The sequence below is a fragment of the Macrotis lagotis genome, chromosome 2 (assembly GCF_037893015.1).
Source record: "Macrotis lagotis isolate mMagLag1 chromosome 2, bilby.v1.9.chrom.fasta, whole genome shotgun sequence".
In the NCBI taxonomy this organism is placed as follows: domain Eukaryota; kingdom Metazoa; phylum Chordata; class Mammalia; order Peramelemorphia; family Peramelidae; genus Macrotis; species Macrotis lagotis.
In genome coordinates, this window is record NC_133659.1 from 265,093,440 (window position 1) to 265,120,525 (window position 27,086).

Sequence of the window (27,086 nt, forward strand, 5' to 3'; positions counted from 1 at the left end):
TTGAACTCAGGTCTTCCTGACTCTATTCACTGTGTCACCTAGCTGCCCCCCACTGGTTACAGTTTCTTAGGAACTTTGAGACTGCTTTCAGTTACATGGAGATCCTTATCAGAAAGGAATGAGCATTTTAGGATGATATAGCAAACTATAAGTGTGTCCTCTGTCTTTTCCTGTCTTGTGACAACAGCTGGGAGATTGAAAGGATGGGGGAGATTAGGGAACAGACGTAGGGAAATGAATTCATTAAAATAAGAAACTACTTCTGGATCATCTTCTTAGTTTGTGACCCTCTGGATGATAAGATACCTCTCTATTGGGGGGCAGAGAAAGACAAGGTCTTTCTCTATCTGGACATTATGAAAATCCTGACAATGTAGTGTTGAGTTCTAGGGGTCAAAAGTAGGAATACCAATACAAAGAACAAAACATTCTCTATTCCCAAGGAACTTCCATTTTATTAGAAGAAAAAATTTAAAATAAGTTTATATATATACATATATATATTTATGTGTATGTATATATACATATACATATATATATACATATATATATATGTATATATATATATATATACATATATATATATGCAGAGCTAATGTTACATACAACATAGTTTGGGAGAGAGAGAGCACTAACAGTTAAGATCAGGAAAGACTTCTTTGTTAATAATGTTCTCTAAATTTAGACAGGGCTTTAGTTACCAGAACTTTGAGATCTTGTACTTGAACAAACATTTTCCTAAACTCCTGTTCCAATGAAAGTCAATTTGGGGTAGTGTGAGGAATTCTGAACTATGTACAGGAGAAACCTAGTTTCAAATCCTGCCTCTGCAATTTATTAGCTATATGACCATGGGCAAGTCATTTAACCTATGAGTCTCAACTTACTCATCAGTAAAATGGAGCTAATAATACACACACACACACACACACACACACACACACACACACACACAAACACTCACACACTCCATACATTAACACACCTTGGAGAGAGAAAGAAATAGACAGAGAGATGAATGTTGCATGTTTTCAGACTTTTTTTAATATATTGATTAACTGTGCTAACAGTTTCCTCTTTTTCTTTTTCTTTTTTGCCTTTAAATAATTCTATTTATTATATGATATAGTTCTTTGTGAGGGGAAGAGTAGGGATAATGGAGAAAAGTGTGTCATACAAAAAAAAACAAAGTGAATCTCAGAATAGTAGTTTTTACCTCACAGATTTGTTATAGGAACAAACAAAAATCTATATGACTGTGTTAGTTATTATTTTATCACAAGTTTTACCAGTTCTAAACTAGGCTAGAATGGCTGAACAGACCCAATAGAGGGGCAGAGCCAAGATGGAAGGAAAAAGACAAGGATTCAGATGAGGTCTCCCAAATTCCCTTCCAAACGACTTTTAAATAACATCTCAAAGTGAATTCTGGAGTTTTATTTATTGGTAGGTAGGACCTACCAAAAAATGGGTGAAATAATTTTTCAACCCAATTCAACTTAGGTTAGCAGGAAAATCTCTTGCATTGGGAAAAAGGGGAAAGGCAAAGAGTGGAACACTAGTCCAATGTAGGCAATGCCTTGGAAAGACAACAGCATACCTTGGAGGCATTTGAATTGGCAGTAGTGGTTTTTGAAACTCAAGTAAGAAAGTTGGACAACTAGTGAGATTACAAGTTCCTTTTATTGGCACTTTTGCATTTCCTGTTCATGGATTTTGGTTGTAGTCCTGGATCACAGTCCAAGCAAGAATAAGGAGGCACACTAGTACATCAGAATTTATAACTGCAAGGGAGTAGGTACCCTGGTCACAGTTCCTGGGTGGAGTGCTTGGGTATCCCTCAGAGACCAGAACATAGGCAAGAAGAGTAGTAAACACACCTGTCCTTAGATCATACCATCTCAGAAGAACTGAACTAACTCTGAAAAGAACTGTACAAATAAGCTGAAACTTGGGACATTCTGCCTTCTCTCCCTGAAACAGAGTACAAATTTCACATAAAAGTTAAGAAATAGGCTGGAAAATGAGCAAACAATAACAAAAAAAGGATCTAATCAAAAAAAGTTACTATGGTGACAGAAAAGATCAAAACATAAACTCAAAAGGAGACAATAAAGTCAAAACGGTTACATCTGAAGCCTCATGGAAAACACGAATTGGTATCAAACCCTAAAAGAATTCCTAGAAAAGCTCAAAAAGGATTTTAAAATTCATAGAAGAGAGGTAGATGGAAAATTGAAAAATGGAAGTGATAAAAAAAATCCTGGAGAAAGAGTCAACAACTTGGTAGAAGGAGGCACAGAAAATAAAACCTTAAAAAAAAGGATAATGGGGCACAAAAAAATCCCCTGAAGAGAATTCTTTAAGAAGTAGAGTTGATCACATGGAAAGAGATATACGAAAAATTCACTGAAGGAAACTACTCTTTAAAAAGGAGAGGTGTCCATATGGAAAAGAAAATATAAAAATTCCCTGAAGAAAATAACCCCTTAAAATCAGAATAAGGCAAGCTAATGACTCCATGAGACCTCAAGAAACAATAAAACAAAGTCAAAGGAATGAAAAAATAGAAGAAAATGTGGAATATCTTACTGGAAAAACAATGGACCTGGAAAATAGATCTAGAAGAGACAATTAAAGAATTAATCAACTACCTAAAAGCCATGATCAAAATATGAATCCAGATACATCTTTCAAGAAATTATCAAGGAAAACTGCCCTGATAGTCTAGAACCAGAGGGTAAAATGATGATGTCTGTCCTTCATTCTTGAAGAAAACCATGATATCAGGGGTGATGCCATGACAAGCACGTGAATTGGATTTGAGTGAGGGAGACTGTGTTAAAATCACCAGTCTCACTTTCTCTTCCAGAGCCATCTGGGGTCCAGTGGCCAGATGTGGATCAGGATAAGAGGAGATGACCCTGGATGTGAGGCAGTCATGGTGAAGTGACTTGCCCAAGGTCACACAGTTACTAAATGTCAAGTGTCTGAGGCTGAATGCAAAAAATCTCCAAAGTCAGAGTTCTATCCACATTACCACCTACCAACCACCTCCTGAAAGAGATCCCAAAATGAAAACTCCCAGGAATATTCAAGGAGAAATTACTGTAAGGTGCCAGTAAGAAACAATTCAAGTAATGTGGAGTGACAGTCAGGACAACTCTAGATTAAACATTTTCAACATTAAAGAACTGGAGGATTTGGAAAAATATTCCAGAGAGCAAAGGAGTTAGTACTATAACCAAGAAATCATCTACTCAACAAAACTGAGGATAATCCTTCAGGGGAAAAAAGGATATTCAAATATAAAAAGCATAAAAATCATAAGGAATTCAATAAGGTTAAATGATTTACATTTCTTTATGGGAAGAATATACTTGTAACTCCTAAGTACTTTAGGGCAGTTAGAGCAAGTATGCAAAGGCAGAAGGTATAGGTGTTAGTTGAATGTGATGGTATAATATCTAAACAGGGACAGAAATGCACTGGGAAAGGGAGAAAGGGAGAGTAAAAATGGAGTAAATTATTTCATGTAAAAAAAGTGTGAAAGAACTTTTATAGTAGATGGAAAGATGAAGGAGGTGTGCTTGAACCTTATTCTTGTTAGAATTATCTCAAAGAGGGAATGTCATTAGTTAATTATAGAAATCTGTCTTAACCTACAGAAAAGTATGAAGGGAAGGTGATAAGAGAAGTAGGAAGACTGATAGAAGGGAGAGCATTATGGATGATAATGGTCAGAAGCAAAACACTTTTGAGGATGGACAAGATGAAAGAAGAGAGTAAGATAAATGGGACAAATTAGGATGGAGGGAGATACATAGTAAACTTAACTGTGGAAAAAAATGTATAGCAAGTTTCTTTGATAAAGGCCTCATTTCTCATATATATTGTATAATATATATATATATATGAAATTTGACTCAATACTTTATATATAAATAAAGAACTGAGTCAAATTTATAAGAATACATGTCATTTCCCAATTATAAAGTGGCCAAAGAATATGAACAAGAAATTTTCAGATGAAGTAATCAAAGTTATCTATGGTTATATGAAAAAATGCTTTAAATCACTATTAATTAGAGTTATGCAAATTCAAATAACTCTGAGGGACCACCTCATACCCATCAGATTGACTAATATGACAGAAAAGGTAAAAAAAAGCAGCAAATGTTGAAGGAAAGGTGGAAAAATTGATACTAATGCATTGTTGGTGGAGTTGTGAATTGATCCAAACATTCTGAAGAGCAATATAGAGCTTTTCCTAAAGATCTATAAAATTTTGCATACCCTTTGACTCAGAAATAGTACTAGGTCTGTTTCTCAAAGAAATAAAAAATAAAAGGAAAGGACTTACACATACAAAAACATTTATAGCAGTTGATTTTTGATAGCAAATAATTGAAAATTGGGGAAAGACTGAATAGTTTGTGGTATATAATTGTGATGGAAATATTAGAAATGATAAGCAAGATGCTTGCAGAAAAATCTGGAAAGACTTACATACATTGATGCAAAGTGAAATGAGAAGGGACCAGATTACACAATAACAGCAATATTGTACAATGATAACTGAGAATGCAATTTTCAGCAATACCATTATCTAAGACAATTCCAAAGGACATGTGGTGAAAATGCTATTAACCTCCAGAGAAATAACTTATGGACTCTGAATGTAGATTGAAGCATTTTTTAAAAAACTTTTTTCTTTTCTTTTTTTTGGTTTGTGTTTTCTTTCACAGCATGACTAATGTGAAAATATATTTTGCATTACTGCACATTCAGGTGTGTGTGTATATATAGATATAGATAGTATATTTATATCTATATATAAGAAATCTATATAAAATTGCTTGTCTTCTCTTTGAGAAGGCAGGAGAGAAAGGGAAGGAGAAATTTGGAACTCAAATTTTTAAAAAGTAAATATCCTAAATTTTTTACATGAGATTGGAAAATATAAGATATTATAAAAATAACAGGTCCAGTGATTCAGTTATTGTTATATAGATGTCAGTTCAAGATACTTATCAGAAGTTCAACTGCAGAACTATGAATGTTTAGGTCACCACATCTTTCAATGTCTAAGTTGAAAAAAGACTGCAATATATATTAATTGAAAGTACCAGGAGCTATCTCAATGAAATTAAAGATCTTTCAAGTATGCAAATACAGATCAGTATTATTTTAAGGTCAGGGAGGAGGGGGTCCTTCTCTTCCCCATCCCTCTATTCTCCAAGGAATTCCTGAAGTAAGTCTGGAGGGCCTGGGATCAGGGTTAAAGACATCAAAACAACAGTGGCAATGAATATCTTGAATGAATGGATCTCTATAAGAAAAACACTTCCTTGTCTTTATACCATGAATGGTCCTCCTTGTGGATGGAAAGGCAGCATGTGAAGAAAGGAGGTCTTACATCAGGTAGCAGTAGCAGCAGCAGTTAGGAACTTGCCAGTTGTGCTGTCCCTCAAGAGTAAACAACTGACAATTCCCACATTGAGACTCAGTCATTGTATATGGATGGTTGAACTGGTTTTCTCATTTTTCCTTTCATGGACTTATAGAAATGTTGGTATTGGTAGGGACTTAGGAGGTCATCTCGCTCGATTCCCTTGTTTTACAGATGAGAAAATATAGATAGGTCCAGTGTAAAATAAATAACTTGATATAAATCACAAAGCTAGTACTTCATAGATTTAATATTGAAAATTCTATTTCTTTTTCCAAGGCTCTTGATACTAACCCACACATTTTTTATCTCTGACTTCTGGTTTTGGGGTTCAAGTCAATTTTTTTCTTTGGGATTTTCCTATTTTTGTTAATAATATCAACCTTTTCTGAATCATCTAGTCTCAAATTTTGGAGCTTTGACTTGTCTTTCTTTTTCCCTTAGTCTGTCAAAGAACTTTAGACTACTTTGTGGTATAGAATAAAAACTAGAAGTCTTCTAAACATGACTACTACATAAACACACAACTACTGTGTTAAACACAAATGTACATGTACAATGTTTACTAGACTGTTCACCACTGAAGAAAATTCTTTAACATAAATATGTATGTGGATGAATGTTGAAAAACTTTCATAATATGTAATTAGAAAAATAAAATATCAAAAAAGAAGTCTTCTGACATGGGTCCTAAAGTAGATTTGGCTGTTTATTAGCTGTATGATTTGGGATAAATCTTTAACCACTTTGAACCTCAGTTTCTTTATCTCTTAAGTGGAATTAATATGATTTTGTAACTCACAGGGTAGTGCAAATTAGGTAATAATGCTTTTATAAATACTAAGAGATAGATAGATAGATCGACAAATAGATAGAACCTCAAATACATTGGAGATTTATTTTATTCTCACCTCCTCAATAAAAAAAAACTCATTATGTGTTCTATCTTCATAATTTCAAATCTATTCTTAAACATTTACTAGTTGTGTAACGCCCCAAGTCATTTGATGAGAAAAGGAACTGAAGAAGGAAATGGCAAAGTAGTCTAATACCTTTGCCGAGAAAACCCCAATGGAATCGTGAAGAGTTGGACAAAACTGAAATGATAGAACAACAAAAAGCAATTTTTTTTCTGGAATTGCATAAAGAGAGGCAAATGAATGTAAGTTGTCTAAAGTTTTGAATTTTTATTTTATTTCATACTTTCCATCCACACAGCATAACTCAATTATGGTTAAAGATATCTGGCCCTGAATATTGGTTTAGAATTACTATTATTATGATGATTTTTATAGCATTTAGTAATTATATAATCTTTTATACTTCAAAATTATTTATGATCTATTTCTGATAATACCTGTATGGTAATGCTTAATTATACATATCTAATGGAAGGAGAAATTGAGATGCAGAAAGACTAAGTGCTATGCAATACTTGGTACTGGACTTAAGATAGTCTTGAGAGTAACTTGAATTTAAAAAGAAAAAAAGTCAATCAATTTCTTCCCAAAAACATTTTAACAGTTGTTTAAAGCCCTTGCAAGGAAAATTGTCCAGTTTGCTTCCAACATAAAATTTCCATATTTAGCATATACATTTAATGTTTAATATTTATTATAAAAATTCAAGTTTTATAACTCTTTAAAATGATGATAGTATCCTTTTGCAGAATCTATTATTTTGGAAGCTCTGTCTACACTGCAGTCAGTATGATATTTTTACTCATGCTGAATCATGTCATCTCTCATTTCTCTACATAAGCATAATTTGCTACTAGTATTCTCAAATATCAATATTAATATCATACTGCTACAGGTTGTTACCATTGTCCTTGAAGTCTTCTGTCAATCATACAGATTACTCTTCACAATAAATTAGAATTTTGATTAACTTCAGACTATAAATTAGAACTACATCAAGATACAGAAAACTGGAACTTTTAAAACAGAACAGAAACACACCAATAAGAATCAGGGATCTACCTATAGCCAATGTGGTCTTTATTATAGATTATAAGGGGTTTAATAAGATAAATTCATTCTTCAATACAAAATGGACATTTCATAGGATTTTCAAATTAGATGAAATCTTTACATTTGCTTACTCTATTATCCCTCATTTTATAATCCAACTTTTGATTTATTTATTTATTTATTTGTCCCTTCCCTGTACTAGATTGTAGGCTCCTTGAAATCAATGATTGTATTATTTATTCTTATATTTCTCTCCTTCTTTCCTGTGCCAAACTATCACATATAATAAGTTCTTAAAAGTGTTTTTGAATGAAATTGGAAGAGGGAGATACAGAGAGACAGGGACAAACAGAGAGACACAGAGACAGAGACAAGGAGCCAGAAACAAAGAGACAGAGAAAGAGAGACAAAGAGGGGAGAGAGAGAGAGAGAGAGAGAGAGAGAGAGAGAGAGAGAGAGAGAGAGAGAGAGAGAGAGAGAAACAAGAGAACTGCCAGAGTTCAGTCCAAGGGATTATATGAAAGTTTGCTGCCAGTTACATATGTGACTTAAGGGCTATTCATATGTGATAGTGAAAAAATCTTTGGGCTGTGAAACTAGAAGAATTGGTGACTCAAGGGTTGCTAAGGGGAGATACACAAAAGTGATGGGTTTTCCAGGATTCATGTTTTTCTAGAATCCATAAGTAGTTTGGAGAATAGTATCATCCATCTAGAGTCAAAAGGGATCTCAGAGACCATCTAGACCAACCTTCTCAATTTTATAGAAGAAGAAACTGAGTGTCACAGTCAAGGGTAGAATTTAAATTCAATTCTTCTGACTCCAGAGCTCCCTTCAGATAGTTAGTGGTGCTGTTACAGTCTCGACTTTCTGGACCATTATTTTTTTTAATTTTAAAAATACTTTTAAAAAAACAAAAGAATGCTTTTAGAAATAGTCAATTGTCTCCAACAAACCCCAAAGACAGCTTATTGTCTCAAAATAAGTAAGCAAATCAGCCTAAAAAATGATCTATAGATTGTAGGCTATGGTTTCTCCACTTTTGTAGCTTATAGTTTGTTGATAGAAAATAAGAACACTAGCTTTAATGACCTGAATACAAAGTGTTTGTTTTTGGAGGCATTTGGGGTTCACAGGTTCATATAACTAGTAAGTGTCTAAGGTCAGATTTGAACTCAATCCTCCTGACTCAGGTCCAGGACTCCATCCACTTTGTCACCTAGCTGCCCTATCCATTGCCTTTAACTTTGGTGTGGTTTTCATTTACATTATTGTAGTCATTATAGATATTGTTCTTTTGGTTCTGCTTTCTTTACTCAAAATTTTGCATTTCTATAATATGTATTAAAAATATATGTATTAATTGGGTTTTGTCCGTTGTTATCAAAGAAGACCAAAATGACATCACTATGTTAGAGATGAGTTTCAATGTGTCCGACTGTGAATAATTAGACCCATATGAGATCAGGATTCTCTGCCACAGGTCAGGCATGTGAACACTTGGGGTGGATACTCTAAACTTGTCTATCTCAGATTTTCTTTGAGTTGTGTCAGTTCTACTTTTCTCATAGAGCACAGTCCCTCACTGGTGAGGGCATGCCATACCGGGTCATTTCTGTGCCAGTGTCTCCCATGCTGCACAGTCAATTCTAAAGTTCTTTTAAAATTTATTTAAAATTTTTAATTTATTTTAGGCAATAGGATTAGCTGACTTGTCCAAGGTCACATATCAGTTCTAAAGTTCTCAATAGAGATCTTCATGGTCTCTTGTGACTCTCTTGTGAGTGCTTGCCCTGAGTGAGTTTTCCATAAAATAGTCTTTTTGGCAAGTGTTCATCTAGCATTCTAACAACATGGTCCATTCATCATAGTTGCACTCTCTATTGTATTATTGTAATGCTTGGCAGCTGAACCTGATAAAGGACCTCAGTGTGTGGTGTCTTCTCCTGCCAGGTGATCTTCTGAATCTTCTTAAGACAATTTAAATGGAAGTGATTCCATTTCCTGACATGACACTGGCAGACTGTCCAGGTTTCACAGGCATAGAGCAATGAGGTCAGTACAAGGGCTCTATAGATCTTCAGGCTGGTGTCAGTCTAATACCTCTTTTCTCCCACACTTTCAGATCCTCCCAAATATTGAGCTAGCTCTGGCAATGCATGTGTCAACCTCATTATCAATAAGTACCTCCCTGGAAAGTATATTACTGCCGAAGGATTCAAAAGTTTTCCATTTGCTTTAATTAGTGGTTCCACATAGGGATGGTGTGGTACTGGCTGATGAAGTACCTGTTTTCTTGATGTTAATTATTAGATCAAAATTAGCACAGAGTAACAGAGTATCAATCCATATTTTGTTGCATCTCAGCTTCAGAGACTGTATTGAGGGCACAATCATCTGCTAACAAAAGATCATGTACAATCATTTCCTCTACTTTGGTCCTGAGAGAATGAGTTTTGCTCCACTCTTATAGTACTGTCCAGTGGCATTCTATTGTATAGAATTCAATTATCTATTTTCCAATCTTTTCTTTTTGCAATATCACACCATGCTGTTTCAGAGCTATCATATATATATATATATATATATATATATATATATATATATGTATGTATATGATTAATAGGGTACTTTGGGTAATGATACTTCTGAAGTCTCTTGACTTCATGTATTATTTTGACTTTCCTCTAATATATTTGTAATATCTGATTATCATGGAAAATAATGTAGGGGGAATGGATTGATCTATGGAAAGCAGTCCTTGGAAAATATTCCCTGTCTGGTTTCAGTCTGAGAGACTCTGTGAAAGTCTGAGATGGGGGCGGCTAGGTGACGCAGTGGATAGAACACCGACCCTGGAGTCAGGAGTACCTGAGTTCAAATCCAACCTCAGACACTTAATAATTACCTAGCTGTGTGACCTTGGGCAAGCCACTTAACTCCATTGCCTTGCAAAAAAAACCCAGTAAGTCTGAGATGAACCTCTTTCCAGTTATTGTGACTGAGGTGTTGGTCTAGTCTGATGATAAAATGTCTTCTAATTGGCTGTGAAGCTGGAAGAAGTAATGATTTGTGGGTTGCTGGGCCAAAGTAGAGGAATTATACAAAAGTTGTGAAACTTCTAGGAATCATGCTTTTCTAGAGTCCAGAACCAGCATTCTTCTTTGTCATGCTCTTTGAAGCTATTCTTTGTCCTCAGATAACTGTTTTTCTGAATTCATCTTTAGTTAATTCTGTTACATACCATCACTGCTCTATTGTTATATACTACTACTCCTACTGAGCTTCATTGCTGGTGGGTCCTCTGCTAGATTCTGTGTATCTCCTTTACTAAAAAAGGCATCTGTGTGATTTCAAGAACAAATAACAGAGTGCTCACTGGTTGTTTTCATTGCTGATTATCCTTCATTTTCAAAGAGATCTAATGTATCCTGGCCCATCATCAGTCATAAACTGATATGAAAGAATGGAAAACAGGATTGCAGTCCCTCACTTGCTCCAAACTCTCAGGACCAATTCTAAACAGTCCTGTCTCTTCTTCTGTGTACCCACCCAGGTCTGGTTCAATTAATCTAAGTCATCAGCTTTTTAGGCTCCACAAGCCAATTAAAAGACTTTTCATTAAACCACAGTTCCTGCTCAGGAAGAATGGCCAGAAACAGACCTTCCTCAAACTTCCATGTAGTCATTTGTATTGAAACAAGAAAGGAATGTCTGTGCATGCTCCATCAATAGGCTCCTACAAGCTACATCCATTAACATGAATTTAAACATTTTTAGAAAAACAACAGAAATACATAAAGGCCTTATGTTCTACTCTTTTTATAAACATTCTATATATCTAAATAATATATTATTATTTGTATAATAATAATAATAATCATATATAATTATTCAAAATAGTACATTTAAAAAATACAGTGTGGGCATAGATTGCTATATATAGCACTTTTTTACAAGAGTCAAATATTACCAAAGGAATGTTTAAATTACATCTAGTTATTCAATACAATGGCAAACCATGTTAAAATTTATTTTATAAGTTGTTAAAAACAACCCAAAGTCCTTTAAAAAATGGTAACAGTCAAATTTTTACTGGGTCTATGACCTTACTGATGTGAGTATTCATTTCAATTACAATACATTTAGGTCTTCAGACCCTGCAGGAACCTTGACCATGTCCAACCATTTGTTAACACTATGGTGTTTATATCATGTGCTGAGAAACTTCCTAGCTTTTTTTTTTAATGGTGAGGATACCATTAAAACATGTCCATTGGTTATTCTTCTCTTAGGGGTGGGTTTGAATCAAGTTGGTACCCATTAGTTTAGGTTTGAATTCTGGGTTGAAAGTATTCAATAATTAGCCAAAGAAGGAGATTTACTTAACCATAGAATAGAAAGAATGATTCAGTACTTAGCTTGGGTAGCCTCTTTTGTCTCCATTTGAAAATGTGCTTGGGTTGCAGGAAGGAAAGTGAAATTCTCTGGGTCTTGAAATATCCACCAAGTCTAAATAGCCCTTTTTCTATGTTCCTGGACTTCTTAATGTCTGAGTTGACCAGAAAGCCATATCAAGACGTCCAGATACTTCTAGAAAACTGGATCCAAAAAGGCAGCTTGAGTCTTGACTTGGAAGGCCAATTATGTCCAAGGGAATATCTTTCTTATCTTTTAGGGAAAAACCTAACAACTCATGTTGCAGTTTGGTGGTGTAGTAATAGGGACTCTAAATATTTATCATATCACATTCTCACACTTATCTTGTGACTTTAGCACCTTTTTCAGTCATATATTTCTTTACTAAATCCTATTTTTGCTTTTTTCTTTTATATCCCTTTTTTGAAATAGGTTTTGCTATTCTCACACTTATCTTTGCAGTGCTTTCTGGGTCATACTCATTTTCAAATTATTCACAAACTATAGTATTTCATGTCTTAACAGATATACAACATCAATTATCAGTATTAGGAAAGATGGTTTATCAAACACTGTTACTACTTTTGATTGCTTCTGTTTCTAGTTTATCTTCTCTGTTTCAGTGGTTTACTTTTTCTGTTTTTAAAGACAGTACCAAATAGTTTTGATAATTATATTTTCAAATTAAAGTTTAAGACCTGAGATATTCCTATACTATTTCATTTATACTTTTTCTCATTATTTCCCTTGAGACTTAAGATCTTTTGTTCTTCTGAGTGGATTTTGTTCTGACTAGTTTTATTAAATATCCCTTTTTTAATTTTATTGATACTGCACAAAATCTATAAACTGATTTCAGCAGTATGATCATTTTTATGTAGGCACAATCTAATGCTGATTCATGATTTCTCCAATTATTTGTCTTTCTACATTTTTATAGTGTTTTATAGTCATATTTATATAAAACATTTTGTTAGATGAAATTCTACATATTTTATGTATTTGGAATTTTTAAAATGGAATTTGTCTTTTATTTTCTTCACATTTTTATTGGCATTGTTTAGAAATTCTAATGATTCACCATCCATATCCAGAGAAAAACCCAGAATCTGAATGGATACTATATATTCAGTTTTTTTAAAACTTCTCTCATGTTTTTCCTTCCTATCCCATAGTTTTCTTTCTTTTCCCTTAGTCCTAATTCCTCATACAAAAAATAACTAATATGTAAACATGTTAAGCACAAATGAACACGAACAACATTCACCAGACTGTTCACTACTGAGAGGAGGGAGGTGAGAAAGAAGGGTGGTAGAAAGATGTGTAACATAAATATGCAAGTAGATGAATATTGAAAAACTGTCATAACATGTAATTTGAAAAAAATAAAATTGAATATAAATAAAAAAGGAAATTCTATTATTTTGTGTATTTACTTTGTTGAAGTTGTTAATTATCTCAAATCATTAAAAACTGATTTTCTGGAGAATTTTAAGTATGCAATCATTTCATCTGCAAACAAGAAAATTTGTCTCTTCTTTTAAAACATTTATGGGGGCGGCTAGGTGGCATAGTGGATAAAGCACTGGCCTTGGAATCAGGAGTACCTGGGTTCAAATCCTGTCTCAGACACTTAATAATAACCTAGCTGTGTGGCCTTGGGCAAGCCACTTAACCCCATTTGCCTTGCAAAAACCTAAAAAAAAAACCCATTTATGCCTCATTTTGTTCTCTTTCTTTATCACTATGACTGGCATTTATAAAACTATGTCAAGCAATAGTGGCAAAAGAGAATAATCAGTTTTGCCCCCTGCTTATATTGAGAAGTGTTTCTCCAATGTAAAAAAAATGCAATTTTTTTCAATTTAAATATTCTTATTTGTTTTTCCAATCACATGCAACAGTTGTTTCCCAACTGTTGGAAAAGGTTTTGAGTTTTACATTTTTCTCCCTCCCTCCCTTCCTCGCCTTTTCCCCCTGACAGAAAGCAAGTTAATATAGGCACAATATGTGTAACTGTTCTCAATATAGATCCATATTAATCATGTTGTGAAAGAAGAATCAAATCCAAATGGAAGGAGAAAAAACGAAAGAAAAGTGACATAATATATAAGACAACTTTTAAAAATTGAAGATAGTAAGTTTTGATCTGCATTTAGACTTCACAGTTCCTTCTCTGGATATGGATGATATTTTTCATCACAAGTCTTTTAGAATTATCTTTGATTGTTATATTGCTGAAATGAACAAGTCCATCATAGCTGATCATCAGCCCATGTTGTTGTTGTTATGTGTACAATGTTCTTCTGGTTCTGCTCACTTCCAAGTTTTTTCTGAAATCCTGTCCCTCATTAGTTCTTGTAGAACAATAGTGTTCCATCATATTCATATACCACAGTTTGTTCAGCCATTCCCCAATTGATGAGCATCCCCTCAATTTCCAATTTTTTGCCACCACAAAAAAGAGCTACTATGAATATTTTTGTACATGTTGGTCTTTTACCTTTTTTTTCATATCTTTGGGATGCAGATCCAGTAGTGGTATTGCTGGATGAAAGGGTATGCACAGTTTTATTGCCCTTTGGGCATAACTCCAATTTGCTCTCCAGAAAGGTTGGATCAGTTCACAACTCTACCAACAATGCATTAATGTCCCAGTTTTTTCACATTCACTCCAACATTCATAATTTTCCTTTATAGTCATATTGATCAATCTGATAAGTGTGAGGTGGTACTTCAGAGTTATTTTTATTTACAAAAAATACAATTTTTTTAGAATTTTAAAAATTAATTTTTTTTCAATTAACCGTGATTTTCCCCTCCCATCTTCCCCTCTCAAATTGAAAAAAAGAAAAAAAGAAAAACAAATCCTTTGTTACAAGTATGCATGATCAAGCAAATGATATTCCCACATTGGCCCTATCCAAAAATATATGTCTCAACTTGCACTTGAATTTATTACTTCTCTGTCAGGAGGTAGATTGCATGCTTTATCAGTCATCTGTAATCATTATTTGATCAAATTTTCTAAGTCTTTTAAAGTTTTTCTTTATAATATTGTTATTTATATAAATTGTTCTACTTCTGCTCACTTCATTCTATATCAGTTCACATAAATCTTGCCAAGTTTCCCTGAAATTTTCTTTATAATAATTTCTTATGGTACAGTAGAATTGCATGGTATTCATATACCATAATTTGTTTAGCCACTTTCCAATTGGTGGTAATGCATTAGTTTTCAGTGATTTGCCACCACAGAAAAAAATCTGCTGTGAGTATCTTTGTACATATGGGTCCTTTTCCTTGGCCTCTGATCTCTTTATGAACAGGCTAGTAGCAGTATTTTTGTGTCAAAAGGTATTAACTTTTGGGGCATGGTGCCTAATTGCTTTCCAGAATGACTCTGACAAACCACAACTCCATCAATAGCCTGTCAATCAGACTTTTTTTCTGCAGAAACCCCTCCATCATTTGTCATTTTTTCTTTTTTTGCCAGCTTTGATAATCTCATAAGTGAGGAACCTCAGAGCTGTTTTAATTTGCTTTTCTTTAATTCTTAGTGTTTTGGTATATTTTTTTCCCCACATGGCTATTAATATTGAGAATTCTCTGTTCATATCAATTGGGGAATGAATTTTACTATTATAAATTTGAACCTGTTGGGGCGGCTAGGTGGCATAGTGGAGTACCTGGGTTCAAATCCAACCTCAAGACACTTAATAATTACCTAGCTGTGTGGCCTTGGGCAAGCCACTTAACCCCATTTGCCTGGGAAAAAAAAAAAACCTAAAAAAGAATTTGAACCTGTTTTATATATATATACATACATATATATATATATATATATATATATATATATATATATATATATATATATATGTATGTATACACATATATATCTTGGAAATGAGATCTTTCTCAGAGAAATTTACTTCAATGATTTTTTTTCCTCTCATTTGTTTGGGAAAGACTTCTTGTAGGAACTAGTTGAATTGAGTTTCAAGAGAAGCTAAGGATTCTAAAAAAAGTGGTGAGGAGCAATTGCATTCTTGGTATGGGAAATACAAGGGCATGAAGATGAGGGATGGATACTCTATTTTTGATAAACAGCTAGTAAGAATACTACTAGCAGGGGTGGCTAGGTGGCGCAGTAGATAGAGCACTGGCCCTGGAGTCAGGAGTCCCTGAGTTCAAATCCAGCTCAGACACATAATAATTACCTAGCTGTGTGGCCTTGGGCAAGCCACTTAACCCCATTTGCCTTGCAAAAAAAAAACTAAAACAAAACAAAAAGAATACTACTAGCAGGATAAATCACTTAAAAGCCTCAGTTTTCTCATCTGTAAAATGAGTTGGAGAAGGAAATAGCAAACCAATCCACTATCTTCACCAGGAAAACGCCAAGTGAGGTCATGGAAAATCAGACATATCTGCAAGGATCAGCATGTGAAATGTCTGGTAAAGTAAGTTTAAAATCAGATTATGAAGGCTTTGAATGGCAAATTAAAGATTGAAGACTTTTGAGCAGAAAATTGTCATTATCCTTAGTTAAGAAAGATTTTGGTAGTTACATGAAGGAGGAATTAGAAAGGAGGAACACTAGAAATCGGGAGACAAACAAGGAGTCTCACTAGCCACAATCTGGGTGAGAGGCAATTAGGGCTTGACTTTAAGTGGTGGTTCTTTGGATAGGGATAAGGTAAAGAAAGGGTGGGAGAAATGTGAGGAAGGGGCAACTAATTGAATGTTTGTTTCAATTGATATTTTATTAATTTTTCCAGTTACATGTTATGAAGGTTTTCAACTTTCATCCACATGCAAATGTGTGTTTTTAAATTACGTAATTTCCTTTTACTTCCCTTCCCATTCCCCTTCCCCCAATGGCAAACAGTCAAGTGAATATTGTACATGCACATTCACGTTAACATGTTTACAGATTAGTCATTTTTGGTATGAGGAATTAGGATTAAGGGAAAAGAAAGAAAATCATGAGATAGAAAATAAATGCATAAGAGAAATTTTAAAAAAGTGAGTGTAGTAGTTTATTCAGATGCTGAAGGGTTTCTTTATTTGTTTTGTTTTGTTTTTCTTCCTCTACATGGGGATAGAATTGTCCATAGCTGGTCTCCTAGGGATGCCCTAGTTCTCTGAACTGCTGAGAGGAGCTGCATCCATCAAGACTGGTCAACTGTGATTTCATTTGGGAGGGATTGCACTATATTAAAAAGAAAAATTGGCTCTTAAGTCAGAGAATCTGTGTTCATATCCCATCTTTGCTATTATTGGTATTACCCATGTAAGTCACCCAACAGACTTGGGTCTTATTTTCCTCATCTTGATCCCTTCCAACTCTAGGTTCTCTGAGTTGCACAAAGTCAGCAAGTGGCAATAAGTCACAGTCTTCAAGTCCTGTGATCTTTCCAGAAAATCAAGAAGTATGGAAATTGTGAATCCTAGTACAGATTGCAACTGAAGGGAAAATAATGATCTGGTTGCTGGGGGGTAGGGATGAGTAGAAGGGGTAGTAGGACAGAAGTCATCAGTGAAAGCTACAGAGAGGGGAAATAGAGCAATAATTAACAGTTTCTTCCTGGTCTAGCTCCCAAGGTAATTTCCTATGTACAAGATGGGGGAGGCATGATTGTCTGAAAAGAACTGGTGATTTTAGTGGTTTGCATTATTAGGGCAACTGGGTCGTGTACTGGATAGAATGCTGAGGCTGGAGTCAGGAAGACCTGAGTTCAAATCTAGATTCAGACAATATTTGTGCTTAACCTGTGGTAGAGCATTCTGAGCTCATAATGGTCTGATCAGCCACATTGGACACACTATAATTTGTCTCAAATGTAATGGTGTCGCTTTCATCTTCTTCGATAATGCAGGACAAGAACTAACCAACCAGGTCTGTGATCCTGGGCAAATAAACAACCCTCTTTGCCCCAGTTTCTTCGTCTATCAAATGAACTGGAAAAGGAAATGGTAAACCACTTCGATATCTTTGCCAAGAAAACTCCAAATGGGGTCATGGAGAGTCGGACGTCATTGAAATGACTAAACAACAAATTAAGAGAGGTTTCACTTCTAGAAATAAAGTTTTAAATCACATCTGCCATGGTCAGATGGTATCTGCAGTTTTGAACAATTCTGGGTACCACATTTTAGGAAGGACTGTAGAACTGTAGAACATTCAGAGAAGGAAAACCTGGATGGCGAAGGGCCAAAATTAAATGAGGATTGGGCGAAGGTATTTGTAAGTTTAGCCTGTAGGAGAATCAACTGTTTTCAAATATTTAAGAGCTGATATGTAATAGAGATGAGACTTGTTCTGTTTCATCCAAGAGGGCCAAATTAAGAGAATATGACATTGACAAAGCAGCAAATTTAGGCTGGATATAAGGGGGGGGCTTGCAAATAATTACAATTATCCTAATATGGAACTGTCTGTCTTGGGGGGTGGGGAGGGCTCCCCCTCATTGGAGGTCTTGTAGCAAAAGCTGGAAGACAGACTACTTGACAGACACATATTGTAGAAAGGATTCCTTTTTTTGTGGGTTATGATCGTAAATCACAGTGGCAGCAGAGGAATTCAATTCAAAGGACAGACTCAAATTCCTGAGGACTTCTCTCTTTAACTGGGTGGGGAGCCCCCTGAGGTTCTGAACCCTAGCAACTGGGGAAGCAACATCCCCCTCCCTAAGACCTCCCTACAAGGGAGGAGGCTTTAGAGCAGCTGAAGACCAACTAGTACCAGTAGGGCCCAATAGCATCAGTAGAGACACCCAACATAATAAGAGTTACAGTGGGTCCTGGCTCAGTAGAGGCTGTGCTTGGTCATAGTGTGACATCACCTGAGAGAACAAAAGCAACTTTGGAGGAAGAGAAAGGCTTTAACAAAGTCTTCACTTAAACAGCACACATACCTCTCACTCTAAAGCTCTCCAGACACATGAGCTCCCATGAATGGCCAAGAAGGCTCCATATATGTGCTGCCAGTCATGTTCCCCAGGTATGAATGGTTTCCTTTTGGGAGTGTGTGTCTTATTTTCTTTCTTTAAAAATATTTATTTAGTATCTTAGTTTGTACCAATTATAGAGGGAGAGGAGAGAAAAAGGGGAAAAAGGAGGAGATGGACAGAGAGAGACAAAGACAGAGGGAATGAGAGAGATAGAGGGAGAGGGAGAGAGAGAGAGAGAGAGAGAGAGAGAGAGAGAGAGAGAGAGAGAGAGAGAGAGAGAGAGAGAGAGAGAGAGAGAAAGGAGGGAGGGGAAGAAAGGTGTGAGAGAGACAGAGACAAAGAGACAGAAGTGGAAGCAGAGAAAGAAAGGGAGGAGGGAGGAAGATGAGGGCAGAGGAAGGAAAGGAGAGAGACATACAGAGAGTGAATTTCCACGTGCTTGCATGTGGCATGGGGGAATGATTTAAATGATTTCTGAAATTCCTTTTGGTTCTAAAGTCTAAGTGTGAGATAATAAAGTCTTGAAAAAAATTGAAAGGAGGATTCAAGAGACATTATATAGACTTAGCAGTATTTGGTCACCAATTCAATTTATATATTCTGAATTTAAACACCAAGTAAAATGAGAATTTGTGTAAATATGGGTATATATACATATATATGTGTATATATATATATACACACACACACACACACACACACACACACACACACACACACATGTATATAAATAAACACAGAGAAGAAACTGTGAAAATGTAGACTTGTTCTACTTGTTTGCATTCTTTCAGATTTTCTTTCAGCACATTGGAAAAAAGTACATTTATTTTTTAACTATATTATTTCTATTCTTCCTTTCCTTTCTCCCAAATGGGAAAACAAAGGCCCTGCAACAAATATACATTGCGTGATTTAATTTTTAAATTACTTAAGCACCTCTAAGTGACCAAGGCTCTGTTGATAGGACCTAAAACATTGGATATACAGGTTAGAGGGTCTGGAGGAGTCAAAGGTCTTCCTGAAATTATAAACCTGGGGACTTTATGAGGGGATAACATTCTTGACAACTCAAATTTTCCAGAGCTATCTGTTTAGCCTTGATAAAGTCCCTTGACTTCTCTGGGCTTCAGTGTCCCCAAGTGAAAGCATGGATTATTTGAGAGGTTCTTAACTCTTTTTTGTGTATCATGGATCCGTTTTGCAGTCTGGTAAACATATAGGACCCTCTCAGAATATTTTTAAAGGTATTAAAAATAAATAAGATCATAAAGTATACTAAATAATATTAAACAACAAAATCAATATAAATTAATATTAATAATTACCCATATAAATTAGCATAATTAATGCCCATGTAAATTAAGTCTATATTAATAATGATCCATATAAATTAATTTTAATTGATTATATAAATCAACAATAATAAACAATCATTGCAAATATCTATTGATATAAATTGTTATTAATAATTATCTTTGCAAATTATTACCAATCAGTGCTAACATTAATGATAATTAATATAAACTATTTAAAATGCTTATATAAATCAAAATTACTGGCAATATAAATCAATACAAGCAATTGATAATATAATTTATTAATGACCATTAATCTATACTAATATCAATACTTACCCATATTGATAAATATCTATATCCTTTAATATTAATAATTAATGTTTACCCTTCATTTTTAAAGAAGACCACAATATCAGGTAAGTGATACCATAACAAACACATGAATTGGATTTGAGTGAGGGGGATGCTGTGCTAAGTCACCAGCCTCACTTTCTTCTTCAGGGCTATCTAGATTCAGTGGCTAGATATGAATCAGGAAAACTGGAGATGGCCTTGGATGCCAGACAGAGTTAAGTGACTTGCCCAAGGTCACACAGCTAGTAAATGGCAAATGTATGAGAATGAATTTGAACTCCTGCCTCCTGACTACAAGGCCAGTGCTCAGTTGTTCATAAAATTAGCATTAATGTCTGCTTAAATAAATTAAGCCTGATGTTAATAATGATCCATATAATTAATATTAATTGATTATATAAATCAACAATGATAAAAAACCATTGTAAATATTGATTGATATAAATTTTTATTAAAAACCACCAATGTAAATTAATATCAATATGTACTGACATTAATGATAATTACTATAAACTAATATTTAAAATGCTTATATAAACAAAAATTACTGGCAATATAAATCAATTCAAGCAATTGATAATATAACTTATTAATGACCATCAATTTATATTAATATCAATAACTATCCAAACTGATATCCATATCCTTTAATATTAATAATTATTATATTTAGTTGTTCATTGAAATTAAAATTAATGACTGCAAACTGATATGAAAATTGACAATATTAATAATGATCATTATATTATGCAAATAATTGTTACTATAATTTACTATGACAATAGATATGAATATGAATAATTGTTAACACTAATAATATAAATAAATATTAACAATTGATGATACAAATCAGCATTAATGATTATTCATCTAGAACAATGTAGACAATTGTTAATATGTCACCCGATGATCATTCATGTAAATGACGATCAATAATTGTTTGTATGAAAATATCAATAAATTGTTAATATTAAAAATTGATATTATTAGTCAAAATTAAAGACTATTACTGTAAATCGTAGACAGTTATTAATATGTCACCACTGATGATCATTCATGGAAATGAAGATCAATGATTGTTCATATGAGAATATCAATAAATCATTAATATTAAAATTGATATTATTGGTCAAAATTAAGGACTATTAATGTAAATCGTAGACAATTATTAAGTCACCACTGATGATCGTTTATGGAAATGAAGATCGATAATTGCTCATATGAAAATATTAATAAATTTTTAATATTAAAATTGACATTATTGGTCAAAAATTAAGGTTTATTAATGTAAATCGATAACAGGTTTCAATACAAATGAATCTGGATAATTAATATAGCTTAATTTGGGGGTATTATTAGATTAGATATCAAATCTTTTTTAAAATTCCAATTTCCCCAGGCTTTCTCGCAGCCAGGGAGCGGGCCGAAGGGAGGCCGGGACACTCCCAGCACGCCCTCCCCGGGGCCAGGCTGCCAGGCAGCCTTGGAGGAGGGAGGAGTGGAGGAAGCCGAATCCCCACCAGCCGCAGCCCGGCACTCCCCTCCCCCTTCAGGCCGGCCGCCCCGCCCCCCGGCCCCAGGTCTCCAGCCCCCGGCGGGCTCGGCTTTGGCTCCTCCCCTGACGCCAGGAGCCAATCCTTCCCAGCCGAGGGCGTACCCTAGAGAGGTCCCGCCCATCCTTCCCCGAGAAGTTCCGGTGCTAGACTACTTCCCTACTCTCCACCCCCTCACCCGGAAGCACTTCAGCTGAGCTTGGGGCCAGAGTGAGGCCTGGTAGCCGCCGCCGCTGCCGCCGTTGCCGCCGCCGCGGCTCCATCGCGGGGGGAAGCAGCCGTCCCTCCCCGTCCAGGCGGGAGCCCGAGGACTCGGCGCCCCCTGAGCCGCGCCCCGCCGCCCGGCGCCCATGGAGCAACGTGAGTGGTTGGGCCGGGGCAGGAGGGCTGCGGGAGAGGGACGCCGAGCCTGGGCTGGGGGGTGTCGGGGCCCTGCGCCTCCCGCCCCCGGCGGCGGCCTAGCTTCGGCCCCCCCCCCCCCCCCCCCGGGGCTGGACTCTGCAGGAAAGCTCGGGGCACACGGGTCGCCGGCCCGGGAGGGAGCCCCGAGCCGGGGCCGGGGCGAGAGCGGGGTCCCGGGGCTGGGACCTCCGCCCCCCTCCGAGGCAGAGCCGCTACCCGGAGCCGAAGCTGGAGCCCGTTGGGTTGTTTCCTTTCCTTTGTGTCTCAGCACTAAGCGGGCGCCTAATAAATGCGGGTTGTCCGCCCGGATCGGGGGCGACACTCGGAGGGTACAAAGAAAGGACAAAAGCAGCCCCGCCCCCGGGGAGCCCCCAGGCTGGGGACCCACCACCTGCCACAAGCCAGGTCCGGGCCGGGGGACGCGGGGCATCTCGGCACCGCCGAGCTTCTGCCCTCCCCCCGTTTTCTCCTTCCCAGTTCTCAGTGGAAGGGGGCTGATCCCCCCGACTTGGGGACCACGGGTAGGACCGGGAAACTTGTGCAAACCCAGAAGTTTGGGGTCAGGACCATGCCGAGGCCTCGGGAGGAGGACGATGCGCGTCCAGCTGTTGCTTCAGGTTATGTTCAATGCAAACACTCCTTAGAGAATTTTTATTTACTCAAGTTAAAAGTCAGATTTCTTTTTCTCGAGAAAAGAAGTAGTTTAGGTAAACTGTCTTTTTCTTGCGGAGTTTCTCCTCCAATCTCTTGAATTTCTGTGGCAGCTCAGAATATATGATCAGCCGAACACTGATCAAGGTAGAAATATTCCTCCCTCCTGTGTGGAGGGTTGTATGTAGTAAGTAAGATTTTTGTCAGGGTGTTAGTGTTTTACCATTCTGCTTCGGTAAAAGGCAGGGAGGGCACCGGGCGAATGTTCTGGGGAGTGAAAGCAATGTTTAAAAAAAATAATAAAGCATTAAGAGAAACAAAAAGAAAGGCTTGAGCTTAAGCTGTATTTTTACACTTAGTGAAATTTGTCATAACGTTGTAAGGACTTAAATGTTTTCCATTATCTTGTATGTTTTATCTATGGGCTTGTCATATATGGACTTATATAGCTTTTCATAAAACTATTATGAAACCAGGGGACTTATAGGTTTTCTTTAAATGCTTTATATATGGGCTTGTCATTTATGGACTTATGTATCTTTTCATAAAACTTATAAAAACAGGACTGATGTGTTCTTCATTATCTTTGTATGCTTTATATATGGGCTTGTCATATATGGACTTATATACCTTTTCATAAAACTATTATGAAACCAGGGGACTTATAGGTTCTCCCTTATCTTTTATATGCCTTATATATGGGCTTGCCATATATGAACTTATGTATCTTTTCATAAAACTTATGAAAACAGGACTTATATGTTCTTTATTTTCTTTGCATGCTTTATATATGGGCTTGTCATATATGGACTTATGTATCTTTTCATAAAGCTTATGAATAGGACTTAGATGTTCTTTGCATGCTTTATATATGGGCTTGTCATATATGGACTTATGTATCTAAAACTTATGAAAACAGGACTTACATTTCTTCATTATCTTTTATGCTTTATATATGGGCTTGTCATATGGACTTCTGCATCTTTTTCATAAAACTATTTTGAAATCTGCAAGATAAAAGTTAACACAAATTGAATAGAAGTGATATTTTTCTTGTTATCTTCTGCTTTTGAAACTTTAATATTAGAACAATTAATAGAAACTTCTTATACATACAGATTATAGCTGGAAACTCGGGTATAATTTTGGAGAACCAGTAAGCTTTGTATTGGGTTTGTTTATTGTTGTTGTTGTTTTTTTCATTTTGGGAAGCAAGGAACTGTGGTTTTTCAATGCTTGGAGAGCATGATATACTGTAAAACTTAATTGTATTTAAGCTTTAAAACTTAGCAAATAACTTTATAGTCTTTTTCCGCTGCTTTGGCCATATTCCAAAAAATATTGAGAAAAGTCAACAGCTTAAAGACAGATGAAATTTTTAAAACCAGCCATTTACAATAGTTGTGGATATAGTGTTAAAGATGGGGGGGGGATGCAAAACCCAGTTGAAGTAATGGAAGAAAAGTAAAATCATGAGTTATAGAAAAAAGACAGAAGTAACAACAACATTGAGCTCTTTTGTATGAAGTGAAAGAAGAAATTACATTTCTGTGCTGTAAGTGTGGGACCAAAGATAACCACTGATTTAAAAAAAAATCAGTGGAAGGAACATAAATTATGTCTAGTTTTGGGGTGAAACCTGAAGTTTTCAAGCTGTACAAGAAGGTAGAGAATAAGATTAGAAATAGGTTAGATTTGGATACAGTAATCAACATAGGGTTGCTAACGTGTTTTCAGAGGAATATCCAGGGAATGTTGTAGAAGAAAGGAGAGGTGTGATGTGCCGTGGGACATGTTTTAAAAAGCATTGTTCTAGGGGGGCAGCTAGGTGGCACAGTGGATAGAGCACCGGCCTTGGAGTCAGGAGTACCTGGGTTCAAATCCAACCTCAAGACACTTAATAATTACCTAGCCGTGTGGCCTTGGGCAAGCCACTTAACCCCATTGCCTTGAAAAATCTAAAAAAATAAAATAAAATAAAATAAAATAAAATAAAATAAAATAAAAAAGCATTGTAAACAACTGTCATTCTTGTTCAATAAACAGATATTTGTTCAACAGAGGGTAGTGGACTACATAGTTACAGATGAGGTAGGGGGCTTACCATCCAGAAATGGAAATAAGACAGGGAATCAATATGATACATTGAATTTAGAATCAGGAGAAACTTATAAAATTCAAGATTATTTTCTGCTATTAGGTGCCACCTTAGACTTACTTTTCTGGACCTTGTTTTCTTTTTAAAATGAAGGGGGATGTAAATACTTTAATCTATGAGTACTTTTCTATTTCTAATCTGTCATTTCCACCTGAGGTGATAAGGGAAGGCCATTGAAGGGTGGGAATGACATGAACAAATGTGACAGCAAATCATCCAAGTTCTCCAGAATATAGAATTCATTTTTGGAAGTAGTATTGATATTATTGATATCTTCATTGTGTAAAAACAACTCATTTATATATAGTGCCTTAATGTTTGCAAATATTGCAAATGATGTTTCCAGTATTCCTATGAAATAATTGATTATTCCTGTTTTGTGTAAAAGGAGACCTAAATTTTCTGACATTGTGATTTAGCCATGGTCACACAAGTAGTGTCTAAGACAAGATTCCAACCTGGGTCTTCTGACTTCAAATCTAACATTCTACTTCATCACATTTCTTTTTACATAAGACTGAGGTATTTGATTTAGAAGGCCTTGAAAGCCAGGAATTTGGTATTGCATATGTTAGACTGTGAAAGGCATTAAAGATTTTTTGAACAAGATGATGACATACTTATTTTTAATGATAATTTGGATAAAAACATAAATATCATACTTACCTGACTTTCAGATTACTAAAAGTTAGGATAAATAGTAATACAACATGTTTAGAAGAGTCAGGATCTAAGTAGATATTAAGAAGTTTGAGCAGAAATTCTTAACCTTTTATGTACTATTGATCCTCTTAAAAAGTCTACTGAATCTTTTGGGCCTTTTCTCAGAATAATTTTTTTAAACATGATTGTCGAAGGAAATGCTAGATTTTAGATAGAGTTTTTAAAAATAAATATGTATACATCCACATTCACATATTACCTAAACACCTTTGGACTAAGGTATTAGATGGAATCTGTTAAGATGAAGTTCATTGGAAATAAATATAGACTTATACTTAGTTTGAAGAAATCAGCTTCACAAGTGCAAACAAAAGGGAAGGTCTGATTAGCCAGCAGCAGTATGTCTGAAAAAGATCTGGAGGGTAGTGGAGTACATGCCAAAAAACTTGGCAGATTTTGGACTCCATTAAGAAAGACAAAGCCTCTGGGAATAAAAAAGGTGACAATCCCTTTGTTCTGGTTAGATCCCATTTGGAGTATTGTGTTTAGTTTTGGATGCCACAGTTTAAGAAGGACATTGATAACCTACAGAGAATCAAGACAAGGATAATAACCAAGCCTTGAGTTCATCTTAAATGATCATTTGATGGAATTGGAGCTATTTAGCTTGGACTGAAGAAGGAGAGAGGGGTGGACCAAGAGATAGGGAATAAAACAAAATTACTTTATTCAAGGATTTGAAGGGGAGAGTGCCATGTGAAGGAGGATTTAGAATTATTTTAATTAATCCCTGAATGTAGGCAGTCATTGAAAGAGGAAGGAAGAAAATTCAGGCTTGATGTCAGGAAAATTTTCCCAGCAATTATTGAAGGTTAGACTGGATGGATGGTCACGTTGGGCATATGATATAGTGGGGATGCCTTTTAGTTATGCTATGGAATATTTGTCTACTGGGGTCTTAGTCAACGCTAAAATTTCAATTCTGTGATTTTTTTTTTTTTGTACTTTAGGAACACTCTGGTAATGCTGTGTGGGATGATTTAGAATTGGGAGAACCTGGTGTTTTTAGGGAGATGAGAAGAAAACCTGCCCTGATGCTGGGACCCTGATGAAGGAAGACTCAACAACACTTGTTGACTGATTGGCTTTAGGAAATACTTGATTGCCTGCTATGAAATAGGAATTGTATAAGGTACTGCTGTGCACA

The 27,086-nt window shown here is 35.7% G+C and overlaps 1 protein-coding gene across 3 annotated transcripts in view; it reads left to right on the plus strand.

The window, feature by feature from the left end:
• Window positions 1–22,205: 22,205 nt before the first annotated feature.
• Window positions 22,206–27,086, plus strand: part of FRS2 (fibroblast growth factor receptor substrate 2) — a 117,470-nt gene continuing 112,589 nt past the window's right edge. For 2 of the 3 annotated variants that reach the window (XM_074226120.1, XM_074226118.1), the window contains exon 1: window positions 22,206–22,365. The gene's annotated coding sequence lies outside the window, so the exon portion shown is untranslated. Of the gene's footprint in view, window positions 22,366–22,599; window positions 27,072–27,086 lie in introns of those variants that run through there. The other variant, XM_074226119.1, reaches the window with a different exon arrangement.